Source organism: Leptonychotes weddellii, chromosome 9 (genome assembly GCF_054177405.1).
Source record: "Leptonychotes weddellii isolate Sample4059 chromosome 9, ASM5417740v2, whole genome shotgun sequence".
NCBI classification, from domain to species: Eukaryota; Metazoa; Chordata; class Mammalia; order Carnivora; family Phocidae; genus Leptonychotes; species Leptonychotes weddellii.
In genome coordinates this window covers 120,024,058-120,041,725 of record NC_138377.1, presented here as the reverse complement: position 1 = coordinate 120,041,725, position 17,668 = coordinate 120,024,058, and the positions used below count along the sequence as shown (strand labels likewise).

Sequence of the window (17,668 nt, the reverse complement as noted above, 5' to 3'; positions counted from 1 at the left end):
GAGCAGGCTGGACTGGGTATTATTTGGTGGGTGACTGTGCACAAGTCACCTCAATTATCCAGCCCAAGGTGGAAGTGTCCTTAGTAAAACGGGGCAGCTGGCCACTAGTTGCAGACTAGCCCCTTCTCTGGTTCCAGTGACCGGGCAAGCCGGTCTACTTCACCCACTGCTCTGACCAGCCATCAGAAGATAAAGCATACCTTCTCAAGTCTCCTCGAGTACAAGTGTGCACACCTCCCACCCTACAGAGTCACCCCCCTTTCCACCTTGTAGTCAGTTCATCTCTTGCACCTGCCGTGGAAAGCCGTCCAAACTCTGAACTCCTCTGGTCCTTCCGCTGTCCTCTACACCACCCTTTAAAGGCTGGCTTTTGTCTCTGAAAAGTCAGCGGAAGCCCTCTGGGCGCATCTCCCTCTTTCCTAGCCTGAGCATCAGCCCCACTTGTGATGGAGCCTGGGTTTCTGGAGAAGAAAACAGTGTGCTCTCGCAGCCATCCCTGTCTCTTTCCAGCTCTGTGGACCAAGTGATTAGCTCCTCATTAGCACCTCATCAGTTGCCCTTGCACAGGAGACTCTGGGACAACAAGCCTATTAGAAGTCATCCCTTCCTTCCGGCTGGGTTGGGAAAGGAGAGCCTGCTACAAACAGCTTTTCCTTCTAATTTCTCTGGCTTTTTTTTCTGGCTGTTAAATATACTGATAAATGGTAAACCATGGTTTTCTTTTTTGTTTTCGAGGAGCATCACATGTCAGCAAAATATTTATTTAGTGGAGTGGCTATAATATTGACACAAAGATTTGCAGCATCTAAATCTTGAGGGGGATAAGAGGCTTTTTTCTATCAAATGAGATCTTTACTGTGATAGCACAAGAAAGGTTTATACCGTAAGAACAGAAATGAACCTGAGAACATGCTCCCTTCTTTCGGGAACAATGAGGTAGAAGAAATCACCGGAGAAATCACCGGGACACTAGACCCTCTATTCCACAGATCATTATGTATCAATAGATGCATCAACTCTGTCCTTGACATGGCTCTGAAAACACAATAATGAACTATGATCGACTATCCACATTTACTATTAAAAACAAATTCATCATGTCTAACCCAACCCCTATTTTTAAAAAATACATCATTTTTTTCATAACTCTGGGGATGGTTCAGTATTGTTGTTTCTTTTCTTTTCTTATCCTTCTAATATTTTCAATGCAATTTCTAATTGTTTTCACTTTTATTTCTTTAGGAAAGACGGATCTATTTTAAATACTGTCTATGATCAAATGGCAAGTGAGGTGGAGGGATATGCTGGGCCTAGGAGAGTGGACCTCTGAGCTCTGCTTCCTGCTGAAAAACATTATCCCTTCTGTGCTTCAGTTTCTTAGTCAACAAAAAAAGCTGCTAACAACCCCCTTCCTGTCACAGAGGATTCTAGTGAGCACCCAATGAGGTCATAGCTGTCAAAGTCCTCTGTGAGCGCCACAAGACCCCTCGAATAGGTAAATCCCACTCTGTCAGTGAGTGTTGCAAAAAGGCTTGCTGGTGCTGAGCTGTGAGCTGCTCTGGAATGTGTCTTGTTTTGAGGGATTTCTTAAATCCCCCCTGCAGTTCGGTTTCTAGATTACAGCACTGGTGTGTTCCTTTTTGAGTGGCCATTGAGCATGAGAGGTGGTGAATACCTTTACAGAAATACAAGCAGAAAGAGGATGGTTTGCCCATTTGGCTTTGTCACTGAAGAAGGATTGTTGGTAGGTTTTGTTTTCAAGCCTGGAACCCTGAACATTTTATAGCAAAATGGCATCTCCTGCTGCATTTAACTCCGTATCATCCATTGTTGATTTTATGAGATTCTGTAGATTTAAACGTAGTGTTTTTTAACTGAAGACTATATGAAGCTTCCTTTATAAATTGGGTGGTAAAACTAATCTTGCAGGAAGCATCCGAAATGATAATGATCCTGAAGCGGTATTACGTTCATTTTGGGGCCAGCATTTTGTACATGGGGAAATAACCTTAAGATGGAATGAACTGCTTGAGTGAAGACCAAATGCTAAACCACGCTTCTGATAGCCTTGAGCACCAACAAATAGGTGTGAGTGGGATTCCCACTGAGAAATGCATCTGATTGAAAATGAACCTCCCCACTCCCAACAGTAAATCCGGAGGCCAGATTGCCAAGGTTACAACAGTGAAGTCATTACAGCCCCTAAAAAAATCCCAGGTGTTTGCAACATCAGCCACTATTTTAAGTACCTTGCAATGGTGACTACTTGGCAAGTTGAATCTTTAGAGTGTGATATCCTTTAGATCTTCAAGCCACAACCAGGTGTGATGTAACTGACTGAGAGCTGTGCATGATTTAAAAAAAAAAGAAAGAAAGAAAAAGGTTTTGCTCACTCCGGAGAGGAATCAGAATAAAGCCGAGTACCTGAAATCCTAACAAATCCACACATACTTTGCTCAAGTTTAGGCTTCTCTTTTCTCTTTTTACCTTGGGCTCAATTTTGTTTGTTTTATATAGAAAAGCCACATCTCCATGCTGGAACTCTGTGCAGATGATTTTTCTCCCTGGAGCTGTCCAGCAGACAGCATTTCAGCTTTCTTTGAAATGAGAGTCCAAATTGGGTTATGACTAGGATTTTAAATTATGGTGTGAAATTGGAGAAGGCAGGCTGGTTCAGGGCAGTGTTCCATAATTCATTCTGATAATCCTGAGGAGATGACCTCCACACTACTGTGAAGGCCTGCCTTGAACAAGCCATTTCAGTGTGTAACTTCCTAGTGACAAGGCTGATTACTTAAGGATTTCAGAGGTATTGTTCGAGAAATAACTCACTGGATATGGAAAATTTGATGTAATATGTTAACAAGAACAAGAACCTATTTTAATTTTTTTTTTTTTTTTACTTTCCTCTCTCTGAGAATTTAGCCTTTCTTGGGGGTCATTGGAATATTTCCTTTTTAAGGCTGGAAAAGATTGATTATGGTTCATGTCTGAAAGCAAAATTTCCCCCAAGCCCAGTGTAGTTGGAGGCAACCAAAAATGACCCATGTTAATTTTCTAGGGTGCAACAGAATCAAAGACACTTCTTGTTTATGTGTGTGGGCCATAGCGGGTGAGCTCAAGGGCATTGTCAAAATGCAATGAAAAGAAAGCAAGTTGGGACAAGAAAACTCTCACTTTGTGAGAGAAAACAGCAGTCCTGCTTTCTCTGGCAAAGATTTGTGTACTGTTAAAGGAAGAATTATGTTCTTTCTCAAGTAGGTTTCACTTTCTGAGATGGGGTGTGTGTGTGTGTGTGTGTGTGTGTTTGTGTTGGCTGAAAGAGGGGTGTATGGCCAGTTAGGAAGTAGTTATGATTATGAATTTAGAACTTCTCTTAAGCATAGTAAAAGCTCTGTTCGGTTTCTCAGAATATGACACTAAAATTAGGAGTGGGGAGGAATTTGGGAACCGATGTTCCAGTGTGTGGTAAAGTTTTACCCAAATATTTCCTTCAGAAACTTTTAATCACAGCAAGCCAAATCAATCCCATGTCTGTAATTAGTATCAGGAAAAAGAAGTCAGTAGGCAATTTCTGCAGTCCCTCATGCTGCATCCATTTGTAGGCTTCTTTTCTGACAGCTGGGGGTCCTTGAATCACATGAGGGAATATGCTAGTAGGGCCTGAATGGGAAGGTAGTTTGGATGAACTTCCCCACCAATATTACGGCAATGCATTAACTCCATCCTGCAGGAAAACTAGGGTCACTTCAGGGCTACTTTCATTTAAAATGGCATAAAAAGGGACACTCGAAACATATTTGGGGACCCGCCACCTAAAGTCAGCCTCTGCTGAAAGAGTTTTCGCTTTGATGAAGGTACAGTTTCGGGCCTGCCCTCGATTCCTGGGTATCTGATTTCAGCACCAGGGACAGCAAACACCTCCCTCAATTGAACCAACTCCTTCTATCCTAATTGGCCTTACAGGCAAGGAAGGGTAGGTTTTTCCTTTACTTCTTATCCATTGGGGCCTCAACCTGCAAGACTTTATTCTTAAGTTCTGGTGCTTACATCTTTTATTTAGTTCTGAGCCTAGTGGCTTAGCTGTTTCTGTCACATTCTTGACTTGCTAACAAATGATGGGGGTTGGACTAACACAGCCAAGTCTCCTGGCTCAGAGGAGTAGAAAGAAAGACACTTAGACATGAGTGGAGGGCACTCTTTGGCAGAGGAAGCCCCTGTGTAAAATCTTCACGTGGCACCGTTGACTTGGAAAGTCCCACGAGGGGGACTGATTATTGGCAATTCCTTCCTTTTAAAAATGTCTGCACAGTTCCCATGGTGTACGAGTATATGTTTCATTCTGTGTGCATTGTAGGCAATATTTCACAGGAGTTGAACAGGAGCTATGACCTTTAGGGACAGAAAAGGGGGCAGGGATGCTGTTGGTAGGCATTTTGGAGACCCAGGGCGGGGCACTGCTTTGAATGTCAGCAGCTGCCCTTCAGTCCTGAGTCCTATTCAGCATCTGACTTTACCTTTAAGACGGCAAATGGCTTCTTAAAGCCTTCATCAGGCCAGACTGAAGTGGTGCCCTGGGAAAATGAGCATAATAGAAGCAAATGCTTTCACTTTGTGTTGTGATTGGCCAGCTGTCATTTAGCACAATAGTGCATAGACTCATCTTAGAGGTAGCATTGTCTTCTCTTAACTAACAAGCTGTGTCCTCCTCACTTTTGTCAGGATGGCTCCAGGGCTGGAAAAGCAAGACAGTCACTGCAGATTTCATCTTAAACACTGTCTTCTATTTCACAGATGTTAAATAAATTCCATTTCAATTGCCTCTGGACCATCCAAGGCTCTGAACACTCCCCTAGTACCCTCTCTTCTATTCCTGCCCCCCACCTTCAGTCTTGCTTATCATAATTCATAACATTTAGTGGTCTATGACTGTAAGAGATTCTTTTTAGGGTAAATCAAGTGGTAGATAGCAGCAGTCTAGAGCCAAATCTCACAGGAAGAAGTTCAAAGAAACTGTGATTTTTAACCTTGCGGTGGGTCTGAGGAGAAGCCATCAGTCCCCTCTGTGACTTGTCCTCTTAAGGGTGTCCCATTCCAGTGCTCACACTTGCCATGCAAAAAAGGCAGAGTCAATTCTTTATTCAAGTCATTCATGATGGAGGAGCTTTGTTTTATATTGAAATCAAGGAACAATCTTAGTTTAGAAAAAAAATGTGTAAATGAAAGACCAACAGCTATAGGAAAGCTCGATAAGAGAAATTTTCTTTCCTTAAAACAGAGAGGAAGGAGTTGCAGATTGACTGGTGGGAAACAGATGATCCACTGGCCAGGGAGAAATGTGGTCTGAGACTGGAGATACAGAAGCAGACTTCAGAGGTAGAGGTGATGCCAATGAAAGCCTCAGGAGGGAACAGGCCAGAGAATAAAATTGTATGGAGGTTTTCAATACTTTTTCTGGAAAATTCCTACAACATTCAAGGGCACTTCTAGCCCTCTGCCTACTTAGAGGTGAGCTCAGTGCTACTTCTGGGTTCTCAAGGCAATTGCCCTACAAACACCAAAGTCTTGTATTTTCCACTGTCAGTCAACACTGGCTGTCTTGAGTGGGATTATTTCCCTCTTCCCTATGTGAAAGGGACTTGTTTTCAGGAGAAGTGTCCTTTAAACATCCAGCTAAAACTGGAGGTAATTTTTTGCATGAATGGCTTTTTACAGCTAGGTCTAAAGCAGAACAAAACTTGTATTAAACTAAGTGCTACTTTACATATCTTATTTCAAGGGAAATGAAGGATTTATTGCCATGTAAATGATGTACACTGATTTGTTTCCTACTGGACATTACATGTCCCTTTATCTTTAGGCTGATGTTGTGCAGCAAACTTTCAATATCTGGAAAATCAGCTGGTACCTACCTTAGTGCACTAGTAGGATGTTATATTCTCAGAGAAGAATTTTGCAAATGAAGTTTGGGTGCTGCTATAGCTGATTTTCACCTCTATCCCTAAGCTTTCTGTACTAAATATATGTAAAGTGATTATATCTTGTCTGATCCCATGTGTTTGTGTGTGTTTCCCAATGTTTATATAAATATATTGGCCATCTGAGGCATTACTTGGATTATGGCAACTGCTGAACAGTGGTGTAGATGGCATGTGGACATGTTCTGAGGCCAAGCTAATCTTACAGAGTTTAGGGGGGAAAATGTGGCATGGCTTGGGAAATGTTCAACAGTGGCTAGAGTATAGCCAAGGCACCGTTCATGGTGGAGACCTTGACAGTGGCATTGCTGAGGTGTGCTCAACTGGATTTTACATCATTTATTTTAATCTCAATGGATTGTTCCTTAGTTCTATTTTATGACTTAGAAATATTCCATCATGATCCTTGTTTATTTTTTTCCCCAGGCCATTGGAAAGCGCTGCTCATGCTTGTTTCCCATCATTTGGATCCCAAAGTTGTTAACTTAAAATGGGTGACTGAGGTTTTAGTAAACTGGGTTTTACTAATAGTAACCCCTTCCATGAGGTACTATTTTTTTCCATTCTTTTCCTTTATGACAAATAAATCCATTGGCTGTGCTAAATTTATTTGCATCCTAGCAAGTCTTAGAGAATCAATTTAGTTAAAATGATTGTATTTGTCTTCACAGAAGAGGCTCATGGTCTAAATATAATTCTTATGTAAAGGTGTCTTTTATGCAAAAAATACGGATTCTAACTTGGTAAGATGGCCCCAGGGTAGGGGGGATATGTTCTCAGTTGATATTAAGGGATGTGTTGAAAAGGCAAGTGCCCTCCCTTTCTCTATTCCCCACCCCACCCTACTTTCCTCCCCAACCTCAAAAGAAAACAGAAAATTATTTTTTTAAATTGTATTAATAATTTATGTTTAATACAAAAGGATGATTTAATGGTATCACCAAAGGTCATTTCTCCCATTGTGCATGTCCTTCACTCAGCTCCGTACCTATCAACCCATTCTTCACCCTCATGCTTCCATCTCAAGGCAAACATGTGTCTTCATTGGAATCTATCAGTGTTGAAGTTAAATGTGGGGGCGGAGATTTAACACCATGACATTAATGAAAACCAACCATTCTTCACTTTCAAATGGTTAATTGCTACAAGAAGGCAAACTCTTCTCTTGGTTTTTGCTTAAAAACATTTTATACATATATATGTATATATGTGTGTGTATGTATGGACATATGTATGTATATGCACATGTACATGTATATATGTATATATCCATCTCCAATATAAATATATCATATGTGATAGTTGTAAATACTTCTTGGTCATATGTCTGTCTTCCTCATGGTATCATATCTTCAATGTTATGTTAATGACTCCATTTATTGATTGATGAAATCGTGTGTAGACCTGTATCCTCCTGACATAGTTTATGTAGGGTCTCTTCTCAAATAAAGTATAAAACATGAATGCCCTTGTTTTATCTGGATTCATTATTTAGTAGAGAAGTGTGTTGTGTTTAAAGGTAGATTGAAATTTGGAAAAGTCCAAATGTGTGCAAAGATTGTAGGATCCTGTACCATCTTGAGAGTTGGGGCCCTGGTGTGCTGAGAGTAAAAGTAGCTTGCACAATGTTTAAGGTAGCCCCTAAGTTGAATATTGGATTGAGATAAGTGTTTCAAGAAAAACATACACACATTTATGATTTGAGGCAGGGCCCAGCTCTATGTCATGGTGTTATCTTGTCACCCCACAAATGCTGTTACTCAACTTCCTAGTTACAGTAATTTCAGTTACATTTTTAAGGTGGGATAAAATATGCTCCCTTGAATGTTCTTTTATCCCAAAGATTTTAGGATTCTTTGACCTAATTGAAGATTTATTTATTTGTTTTAGAGAGAGAGCACAAGTGAAAGTGGGGGGAGGGGCAGAGGGAGAGAGAGAAAATCTCAAGCACACATCCTGCTGAATGTGGAGCCCAGGGCTGGGCTCAATCCCAGGACCCTGAGATCACGGCCTGAGCCAAAATCAAGAGTCGGCTGCTTAACGGACTGAGCCACCCACGCACCTGAAGACCTAATTACTTTAAAACTCCTTCTCTTTCTTCTTTTCTTTCCAATTTCCCTTCCTTTCTTCACATCTTTCTTTTTTCTTTCCTTCATATAATGTATTTCCTATAATGAAATTTCAAGACTTCCATTAATTTCTTTCAAAAGCACAGATGGGTTGTGGGAGAGAGGCAGGGAGGTTCAGATTATAATTTCAATCGTGACAGGTCAACAGAGGTTTGGAAAGATTTAAGGCAGGGTTCCCCTACCTCGTCACTGCTGATATTTTGGGCCAGAGAATTCTCTGATGCTGGGGGCTAACGTGTGCCTTGTAGGACATTTATCAGCATTTTTATTAGAAGCAATCCTCTTCCTCTGTCTCCCTCCCAGGGTGTGTCAGCCAGAAATGTCTCCAAACATTGCCCAATGTCCCCCAGGGGGGCCAAGTTACTGTGGTTGAAAGCTACCAGTTGAAGGGTTTAGATCTTATCACACATAGATATATCACATGGTATTAAAAAAAGAATTAAATTCAGGAAAATCAAGAGCCCAGGTCATGTTCCAACCCTTTCTAGACCAGCTGCTTGTCCGTATCACATGGTATACTTGTCCATTTTCTCTAAGCATAACCCCCTTCAAAGCCCATTGCTAAGGATCAAGTTACCACACCACATTTGGGTTTCAGAAGACAATAGAAATCTCTCTGAAATCTCTATGTATCGAACATGTCATCATCCCTAGAATACCGGCTCATACCAATTTTCAAAAAATGCATGTTATGTACGGCTCTGAGTGGGAAGAAACCCACATGGCCTTTTTGAAGGTTATATCCCTTTGAAAGAAGCTGGCATATCTAAAGGACAGAAACATTTGTCCTTCAATTTTCCCTTGTAATAAACCATACTTCTCACCTGGCCCTTGCCACATGGTCATATAAATTACAAGGTCATAATTAATTAGGCCCCTTGTAGACCTGGAGCAAAAATCCTCGGTATATACACTTTTTCTTCTGATGAGTAAGTGGAACTTGGATTAAATCTTTCCAGGCAAGGGCTAATGTTGTCTGTACAGTGATATGTGCACAGTACATACTTAATAGACATCTGTTGAGTTGAACTGAATTTCTCATTGTTCAAGACCCAGATCATTTTTACAGTATTCCAAGTGCTACAACTATGCCCCGTGCACCTCACTTACCAAAACCACTCAGATTTCTGAGCAACCTGACAACACGGAAGTTATGAGTAAATATCTCTCCTCCCTGGTCTGTGTCTGGCCTTGCATCCGTGGCTTCCTATGGCAGCGCTGGTATCAGCACTGGGCCGCTGAAGGCAACAGTAGATGCTTCTCAAAGTAGGATTTGGAATGTCTTCCAAAGTCTACGCCTGGTGGCTTGGCTTTTCCATTATTTAGATCAGTGATGGCAATTGACTGAAGTGCAGTGAGAGACAGCAGATCCTATCCTGTGTACTGAAACCCTCTGTCCATACTTCTCCAGGGTGTCCTTCTTGTTCCACACAAAGGCCAAAGACTCCACACAAAGGCCAAAGGCATCTGCACTTCAGAGTGTCCTCACAATCTTGTCACCCATTATTTGGCATTTACTTTGGAATGAGAATCCAAGGATTGGATAAGTTTATGGACTTCTGGGCCTGGAAGGCCTTTGATTGATAATCTCATTCAACTACCTGCATGTAGCTAGGATTCTCAGGTAAACAAAAGCTGGAACAATCTCTCAAATAAAAGCCTCTTTCTATAGTGGAGAATATGGTCTATACTGTTGTCTTATAAAGACATCATGCTTCTAAAAAATCATCACCCCAGGGTGACACAGAGAAGCAACCACTTAACAAACTTCTGAAACAGCAACTGGCCATCCTTGAAACTAAACCCGGAGGTTGCCTCTCATGGCATCAATGGCAGACGTGCCAAGATTGCACTCATTAGACACAAAGTAGAGATGCAAATTTATCAAAGCTGATGTCCTTGGTGAGGGGTTAATTCTTGGCATGGATTGTGGACATATATAGGAGGGAGCTCCAAGGAATACTGCTTGAGCCTCTGAGAACACATTATCTTAATATTTCAAGGCATGGTGAGGGCACTTGGCCTGGGCCACACTCTCTATTCCTTCGTCCTATTGGGATGTTCAAGGTCACTTAGTTATTAACCAGGGAGATGTTCTATTTTAGCCTCTCTTTTCCCTCCATCACCAAGGCTTGCAATATTCTCAATTATTCAAATTGCCACTGCAGGGCTCAGCAGAGTGTCTAATTACTGCCCTGCTTGCCACTTGCTGATGAGCTGCAAGGGCCAGGGAATGACTTTAAAGTAGTAAGGTAGGGAGGGGCAGCTTCCTTGGAAAATTCTCTGGGAGTTTAAGTCTTATTATGGAGAGCTGGATGGTATAGCCTGGGAGAATTTGCTGGATAAGGCCATCTTCTGACCACAGCTCATTGCCAGGTAGCCATACCTCAGGGGAAAGCACAGTCCTTGGATTAAATCGACGAATCTCTTGAGTGTCTCAGCCATAGTCCTTTTCTCCTCAGACTTTTGAGAACATGCACACATCCCTTTAGTCGCTCCGGCTCAAGTAGTCTTATCTGACAAATGCTACAATATAATGGAAAAAGGCCATGGAATAGGAAAGTTGCCCAGACAGGGTAATGGGCATTCATACTTAGGTCAGAAGTCACTATTTGCCAAGCTTCAATTCTTTTGAGGGGACAGATATTAATATTTCTGTTGTATAGATGTGCTCATCAAGTCTCAGAGGTTACGTAACTGTCCAAGGCTGCCCAGTTACTTGAGGCAGAGGCAGAGTTTGAACCCAGCAACTGGGCTTAATGTATACACTCTTACCCACCACTATATCCTTCCTATCACATGGATAGAAGCTTTTGCCCAAGACCACAGTGGAAGGTTCTAAGCCAAGAAAACAGAAGAGAAATGCAGTTTGAAAGACTCTTTTAGGGTAATCATTCATTCATTTATCATGTAATAAATTTAGGAGTGCTCTTATGTTAGATGTACTACAATGTGCTAGAGCCTGGAGACCTTCCTTGTACTCCGGATCCCAGAGTGAAGAGAAGATGGTCTAGATTGCTGAGAGCAAGGGTATAATAAGATGCACTGGGAAAGCAAAGGAGGACAGAATTTTAGTTCATGACTTGGATGATGACCAAGGGAAGAGTCTTTGATAAAAAGACTCGCATAACTCCTCCTAGAACAGAGTCAACTTCTCACTCTTTTTGCCCTTATGTTGTGTATGGTACGTTCTAGGGCTTTGAGATACATCTAACCAGTATTCAGCAGGAGCCTTGACCTTCTCCTGGATTTTGCTCCAGGTGGGAAGCCAGAAACCTTTTGCTTACATTGACCTAGAGAGCAGGGTGATGTCTCAATCATGGTCTAAAACACTAGGGACACACTGGCTCTGCTCATTTCCTATCTCTATGAGATGGAACAAGCCACTGCTACATAATGGAGAGCCCCACTGGCAAAGTTATACGCAATGGGGCTGGTCATAAATGTGATTTATGGAGTTAGTTCATTTACTGCCTCTGATGCTGGCCCCAGCTGCCAGGACATTGACTGACAATTTCTGTTTATTTATTTCTCACTATATAATATTTGACTTCACATTATAAATTCTTCTGACTGGAATTTCATGGCATCTGCTCCAGTATTTATTGATGGTATGCCCATCAGGGACTCTGTCCTCTTTTGGGATGAGCTGGGCTCTGAGCCCCTAGTTGTGTTTGTCAGAGTGAGGCTAGGGCCCTGACATCCCAAAATGAGAAGACTTCGTTGTTGCTTCTTGTGCCTTGTGCCAGACACCTGTGTATGTGTTAGGGATATGGACATCTATGATGGATGTCTCTTGTGATTCAGAACCAGTGGGAGTAAATGACAAAGAGTAACTTAGAGTCAACATGGTGTTTGGCCATGTGAAAGAGGTCTGGTAGGGTAGGATATAGCATGCTAGATCCTGTCTGGTTGATGGGAATTGTGTCATTTTCCTTATTGCTCCTTTACTAGTCCACAGGTGGGACCAAAGGAACACTAGTCTTCAACTCTTCAATAGGTTCACATGGACAGAAGAGAGTTGGACCCACTCATCTTGAGTTGATGGTCTCCTCATGGTTAAGTCTCCATGATTTGAGCATAATCAAAGGAGTCAGGGTGAGAAGTCACTCTCAAATTCCACAAAGATTCTCATGTTAAATTGGGAGAGATCGAAGATTGGCCGGAAGACCCAGAAAGAGTTATGATGGTGTTTTCCAGTCCCTCTCTAAATGTATGATGGTGTTTTCCACTCCCTCTCTGTTTCCATCCAGAAATAGCTGATCAGCAAATTTCCCTGAGACAAGGGGCATTTTTTTGAAAATGTTGCTACATCTCTTTCATAGGAACTTCACCTTTTTTTCTAGAGAAAGGAGGCCACTTTCCATCATACTGTTGCATTTTTTCCCCAGTATTATGCCCACAGATGGGATTCCCCTTAGTTCCAGTCTCCATCTGAGCTCCTACCCAGAGCTTTCCCTGCTCTGGCCCCTCATCTAGGTCCCTGAGGAAGAAGCTAACTTTCACCAAGCACCTTCTTGGACAGGCAAGGCACCTTGACAAACCCTCACTGAACCATCATAATCACCCCCTATGACTTAACTATTTTTTTCTTTTTCTCTTTTTTCTTTTCTTTTCTTTTCAGAGAGAGAGAGAGAAAGAGAAAGAAGGGGGAGAGGTAGAGGGAGAGGGAGAGTATCAATCCCAAGCAGACTCTCTGCTCAGTGAGGAGCCTGATGCAGGGCTCAATCTCATGACCATGAGATCATGACCTGAGCCCAAATCAAGAGTCAGTTTTGCTTAACTGACTGCACCATCCAGGTGCCCCTGACTTATCTATTTTTTATCTTTACATTTCCGGAGGAGGACACTGAGGCTCAGAAGGCTGAGTCTCAGAAAGATTCATTTCCTTGCCGTAGGAAAAAGTCAGGCATGAGGCAAGGGCAGAATTCAAACCTAAGTCCGTCTAACTGCAAAGAAAATGTTGTTAGGTATTACCTCTGAGGATTTCTCAAGGAAAATTTCTGATTTCTTCATCACCACTGTCTCTCAAACAAGCAGGAAGGAAAAATCCCTCTCATTTTCCCAAAGCTTTCCTCATCCATTAACTGACTGGGGATATTGGACAAGCCATTAGCTTCTCTTGGCCTCAGTTTTTTTTTTTTTTATATGTAAAAGATATATAGTCATATCTATGTTTGGCTTACAGTATGGGGTTGTGTGAGGACATACACAAAGTGTTTAGTGCAGTGTCTTGCACCTAGTGGGCCTAAATAAATGGTAGGAACCATCACCACCATCACCATCATCACTACCCTCATCTGTTTCTTCATCTGCTTGTGAGTGGTCTCCATCACCCACCTCTCTAGGAACCCCTTGCCTCCCTGGCTGGGCTTGGATGCTCTCTGGTAGGCTTTCTCTTTATAGAAGTGGACAGAAAAGCCCCTGACAACACTGACATTACATTATTGATTTGTGCCTCCCAAGGTGAAGCCCTTTTAAGATCCATTAAATCAAACAATAAAAGAAAGCCCAGCTTCCACACTTCTCCAAGTATTGCCCAAATTCAATCCATCTCTCTTCCGCTTCCCCTAGCCTGGTCATGGTGATTTGTCTCTGACTGTCTCATAAGGAGAACGTCACAGGCAGCCACTAAGGGATCCAGGAATAATAACAGCTCCCAGAGCTTCAAAACTGGACTAAATGTTACAAAAGTAAAAATTTATCCTCCCTGTCAAAAACAAAGTGATACAAAGGGGCAGGGGAAAGTGCAAGCTAGCATTTAAGGTCCATCTGTTGGATGCTTCAGTGGACCTTATTATTCCCATTTTCCAAATGATAAAACTGAGTCTCAGATTAATTGACTTGCCTAATGTCACTCAGCTAGTAAATGGCAGAGGTAGAATTTGAACCTAGATCCACCTGACTCCGAAGCTCATGCTCTTTCTACAATGTTCCGCTGCTTTTATAAACTCACAGGACTTACAGGGGCACCTGGGTGGCTCAGTCAGTTGAGCATCTGCCTTTGGCTCAGATCATGATCCCGGGGTCCTGGGATCGAGTCCCACATCTACCCTCCCTTACCCCACCCTCCAGCTCGTGCTCGCTCTCTCACGTGTGCTACTCTCTCTCAAGTAAATAAATAAAATCTTCGAAAAAAAAATTCTAAACTCACAGGACTGACAGTCACGTATGTACCTGCACATGGTTGAGCATACATTGCAGGCTCCCCATCAAGCCTCCTCTGGGAAGGCAGGTCTGAGCTGCTTGGATGAACTTGCAGAGCCAGGGCCACAGTCCCTTTCTCCTGTGTTACCTTTATGGGCCAGGGTGAGCTCTTTCCATGAGCCCTGAGACATGGTCATGTTGCCTTGATGCCTTGAAAGCAAGAAGAAGAAGAATCTGAAAAGCCTGGCGGTCTCAGGGTCAGGCCATCTTATTCGTGGGCAGGCATCTGACACCAACCACTTTATTGGTTTTGAGACAGGAGCATCGTAAGATAATTTTCTGTGCTATTAGCTACACAGCAGACAACCAACATTGGACCTATTTCAACTATGACCACTCTCTACCAATAAGACAAAGCAAAACACTTAAGCCTTTTGTTTCACAGAATCAAAGTCAAAATCCTTACCAGGACCCCTCTGATCCAACACCAGGGTCAAATTCTCCGGCCATCCTTCTGGAAGTTGGTCCTCCCTCACACTTTGATCCTGGCACTGGAGTCTCCATCAGCTGAGACTCAGTTTTTCTATCTGCAAAAGGCAAGGATTGGGTGATCTCTAAGAATCATTCCATCTCTACGCTCCAGGGCCTGTCCGCTGCTCGCTGGATACAGCTGAATGAGTTTGGAGGAGTGTGTAATATGAAGCATTTACATAAAAGTAGGCAAGCAAAAGACATACTTGCAATTAAAAAAAAAGGCAAGAAGAAGCTGCTTTTCTCATAAACAGCCAAGGATTCTTTAAAAAGGAAAAGGTAAACAGTGTAAGTTAAAACAACAACCAACCAACCAACCAACCAAACAACAGCTGAAGCAGTTAAGAGTAAGCAAAAGACAATGCCACCCTCAAAGTGAATTCAACTCTGTCCACAATAATTAAAGGTCAGAATAGGTGAGGTAATTGCTTGCATTTTTACAGCTGTTCAAAAAATGTTAATTTTATTGCTACTAATAATGCTGATGATAATAATGAAAGGTATTATCATTATATTGTTAAGATGATCATTAATGTTAAAAACCTGTCATCTATCAATGGTCTTGGAGATTCATTTTTTTTTAAGATTTTATTTATTTATTTGTCAGAGAGAGAGAGAGAGAACAAGCAGGGGGAGTGGCAGGCAGAGGGAAAACCAGGCTCCCCACTGAGCAAGGAGCCTGATGTGGGACTCGATCCCAGGAGCCTGGGATCATGACCTGAGCTGAAGGCAGATGCTTAACTGATTGAGCCACCCAGGCATCCCTTGGCCATTCATTTTAGAGAAAAAGTTGCTAAAGTTCACGGAAGTTAAAAAAAAATTGCCCCAATGCACTCAGCTACTAAGGCAAGGTTTCTCAACCTTGACACTATTTACACTTTGAGCCAGGTAATCCTTTGTTGTGGGTGGCTTTCCTGTGAGTATGGTACCACCAGATGGTACCATAAAGGATGTTCAGCAACATCTTTGTCTTCTATGCCCTAGATGCCAGTAGAACCCTCAGTCATGATAATCTAAATTCTCTGGACATTGTTGAATGTTCCCTGGGACAGGAAAATTGACCCTGGTTGCAAAGTACTGTCATAAGGGATGGAGATGGGTTTCACACCAATGTCTGTAGGCCATCTAAACCCAAGGCCATTATTGTTGTTTAAAGGAATCATGTTGTTCACGTTGTTTAAAGGAATCATTATGTTGTTTAAAGGAATCATAAACTAAGAAAGAATATCTGTATAAAGATGATGGAGTTAAGCACAGGCACAGAATCTCTCTCAATAATTAAAAAAGAAAATAAAAAGAGAAAGAACCTGAAAACAATGAACTAGCAGGAAACGAATTGGGACTGGGGTATAACCTCATGCCATAAAATTTAAAAAGCAGTGGCTTTACAATGAACATCCTGGTGGACTTGGTACGGTTTCTAGTCCTCCCCTCAGCCTCTAGAAGTGATGCTGGAGAAATGATGTAATTTGAAAAAAGATGCTGAGATTTGCGGATAAGTGGCAGAGGGAGTACAGGAAACTAGGGGCAAACCCTGTGGTGTAGAAGCCCCAGCTGACTGGGTGAGACTCTTATCAGAGGCCGGGAACTTGGTTAGAGCTCCTTGGGGCCCAGGGCTCCACTCTGTCTGGGGAGAGACCCAACCACACCTCCAGCGTGTCCAGTCATGGCTGGGATAGTAGCCAAATATTCTGTCAATGGACAATTGCACCTTACCAAGTCCTCCAAAAACATGGTCCTTGCTGGGCAGTCCTTTCCTCCTTGGATTTCTACAGAAAAACTGATGACCCATAATACCCAACCCCCAAACTCTTGCTGATGGATGAAGATTTCAATTAAGTTAGGAAGAGTGTAAAGAGAATTCACCCAGTCTGGATCAGAATAAATAGAAGGTCTGAACATAACTGCCCATATTAAGAAAGAGCTAGTTAAAAAAATGCAGTGATGCACTCTATGTACATACATATTCATATAACAAAGTTATATAGATAACAAAGGCAACTGGATGAATGATGGATCAATAGGTGGGTAAAAGGAAAATAGCATGCAAAACACATTCAGAGAGCTAAGTCTTGACCAGAGAAAATAGAAACGAAGTTCTTCAAGAGCACCCAGAATCACAGAACGAATAATAATGAAATTTTAGCTGAGTAAACTTTATAATTAGAGGATACACAGCAGACTGAAAGAGGAAAGAGGGACCTTCAGGAATTAAGAATGCAAATTGAAAAGCAAGAGTGTCATCCTTTCAGAACTAATAAATAGATCAAAAACAGCAAAAACAGCAAAGAACACAGGGGATACAGTTGAAATAAAAATTATGACACAAAGGAAGAGCTTAAGGAAGTCACTGTGTGCGTAAGGAAAGGAGTTTAGTGCAAGTAGAGACAAGGGAATAGATATGGATGTCAAAGGTAAGGCAGCTCAGAATAAGTGCTATCTTTGAAGAAGAGAATCCAACAAGTGGAATAGAAATACTATTTGAATTTATAATAAAAGAAAATTATCCTCAAATTTAGGAAGAGATGAATTTTTTCACTGAAAGGTCAAACTGTATTCGAAGGGAGCAAAGACATTTTCTGCCTAATTTGTTAAATTTCACATATAAAGAAAGAATTTTGAGGCAGACAGGAATGAGAAAGCAAGTCTTCTTCAAGGAATGAAAACCAGCCTAGTCTCTTATCTTTTCTCATCAAAATCAATGCGCAGAGGCAACAGGACTGTGTCTATAAGGTTTCTTGGGGAAAAAAGCGTGTCTCAAGGAAATTATGGGCAGCTTTGTTGCTATTCAAATCAGGGCCACCATGAGTGGGGTCTACTTAAAAGCAGAAACAAAAACGAGACAAAATTCTTTGGGGATGAAATCTCTTCATACAAAATTAG

The 17,668-nt window shown here is 41.9% G+C and overlaps 1 protein-coding gene across 1 annotated transcript in view; it reads left to right on the top strand.

The window, feature by feature from the left end:
• NTRK3 (neurotrophic receptor tyrosine kinase 3) overlaps positions 1–7,442 on the top strand; it is a 382,724-nt gene extending 375,282 nt beyond the window's left edge. The window contains exon 18 of the transcript XR_014148812.1: positions 6,405–7,442. The gene's annotated coding sequence lies outside the window, so the exon portion shown is untranslated. The remainder of the gene's footprint in view (positions 1–6,404) is intronic.
• Positions 7,443–17,668: the final 10,226 nt, after the last annotated feature.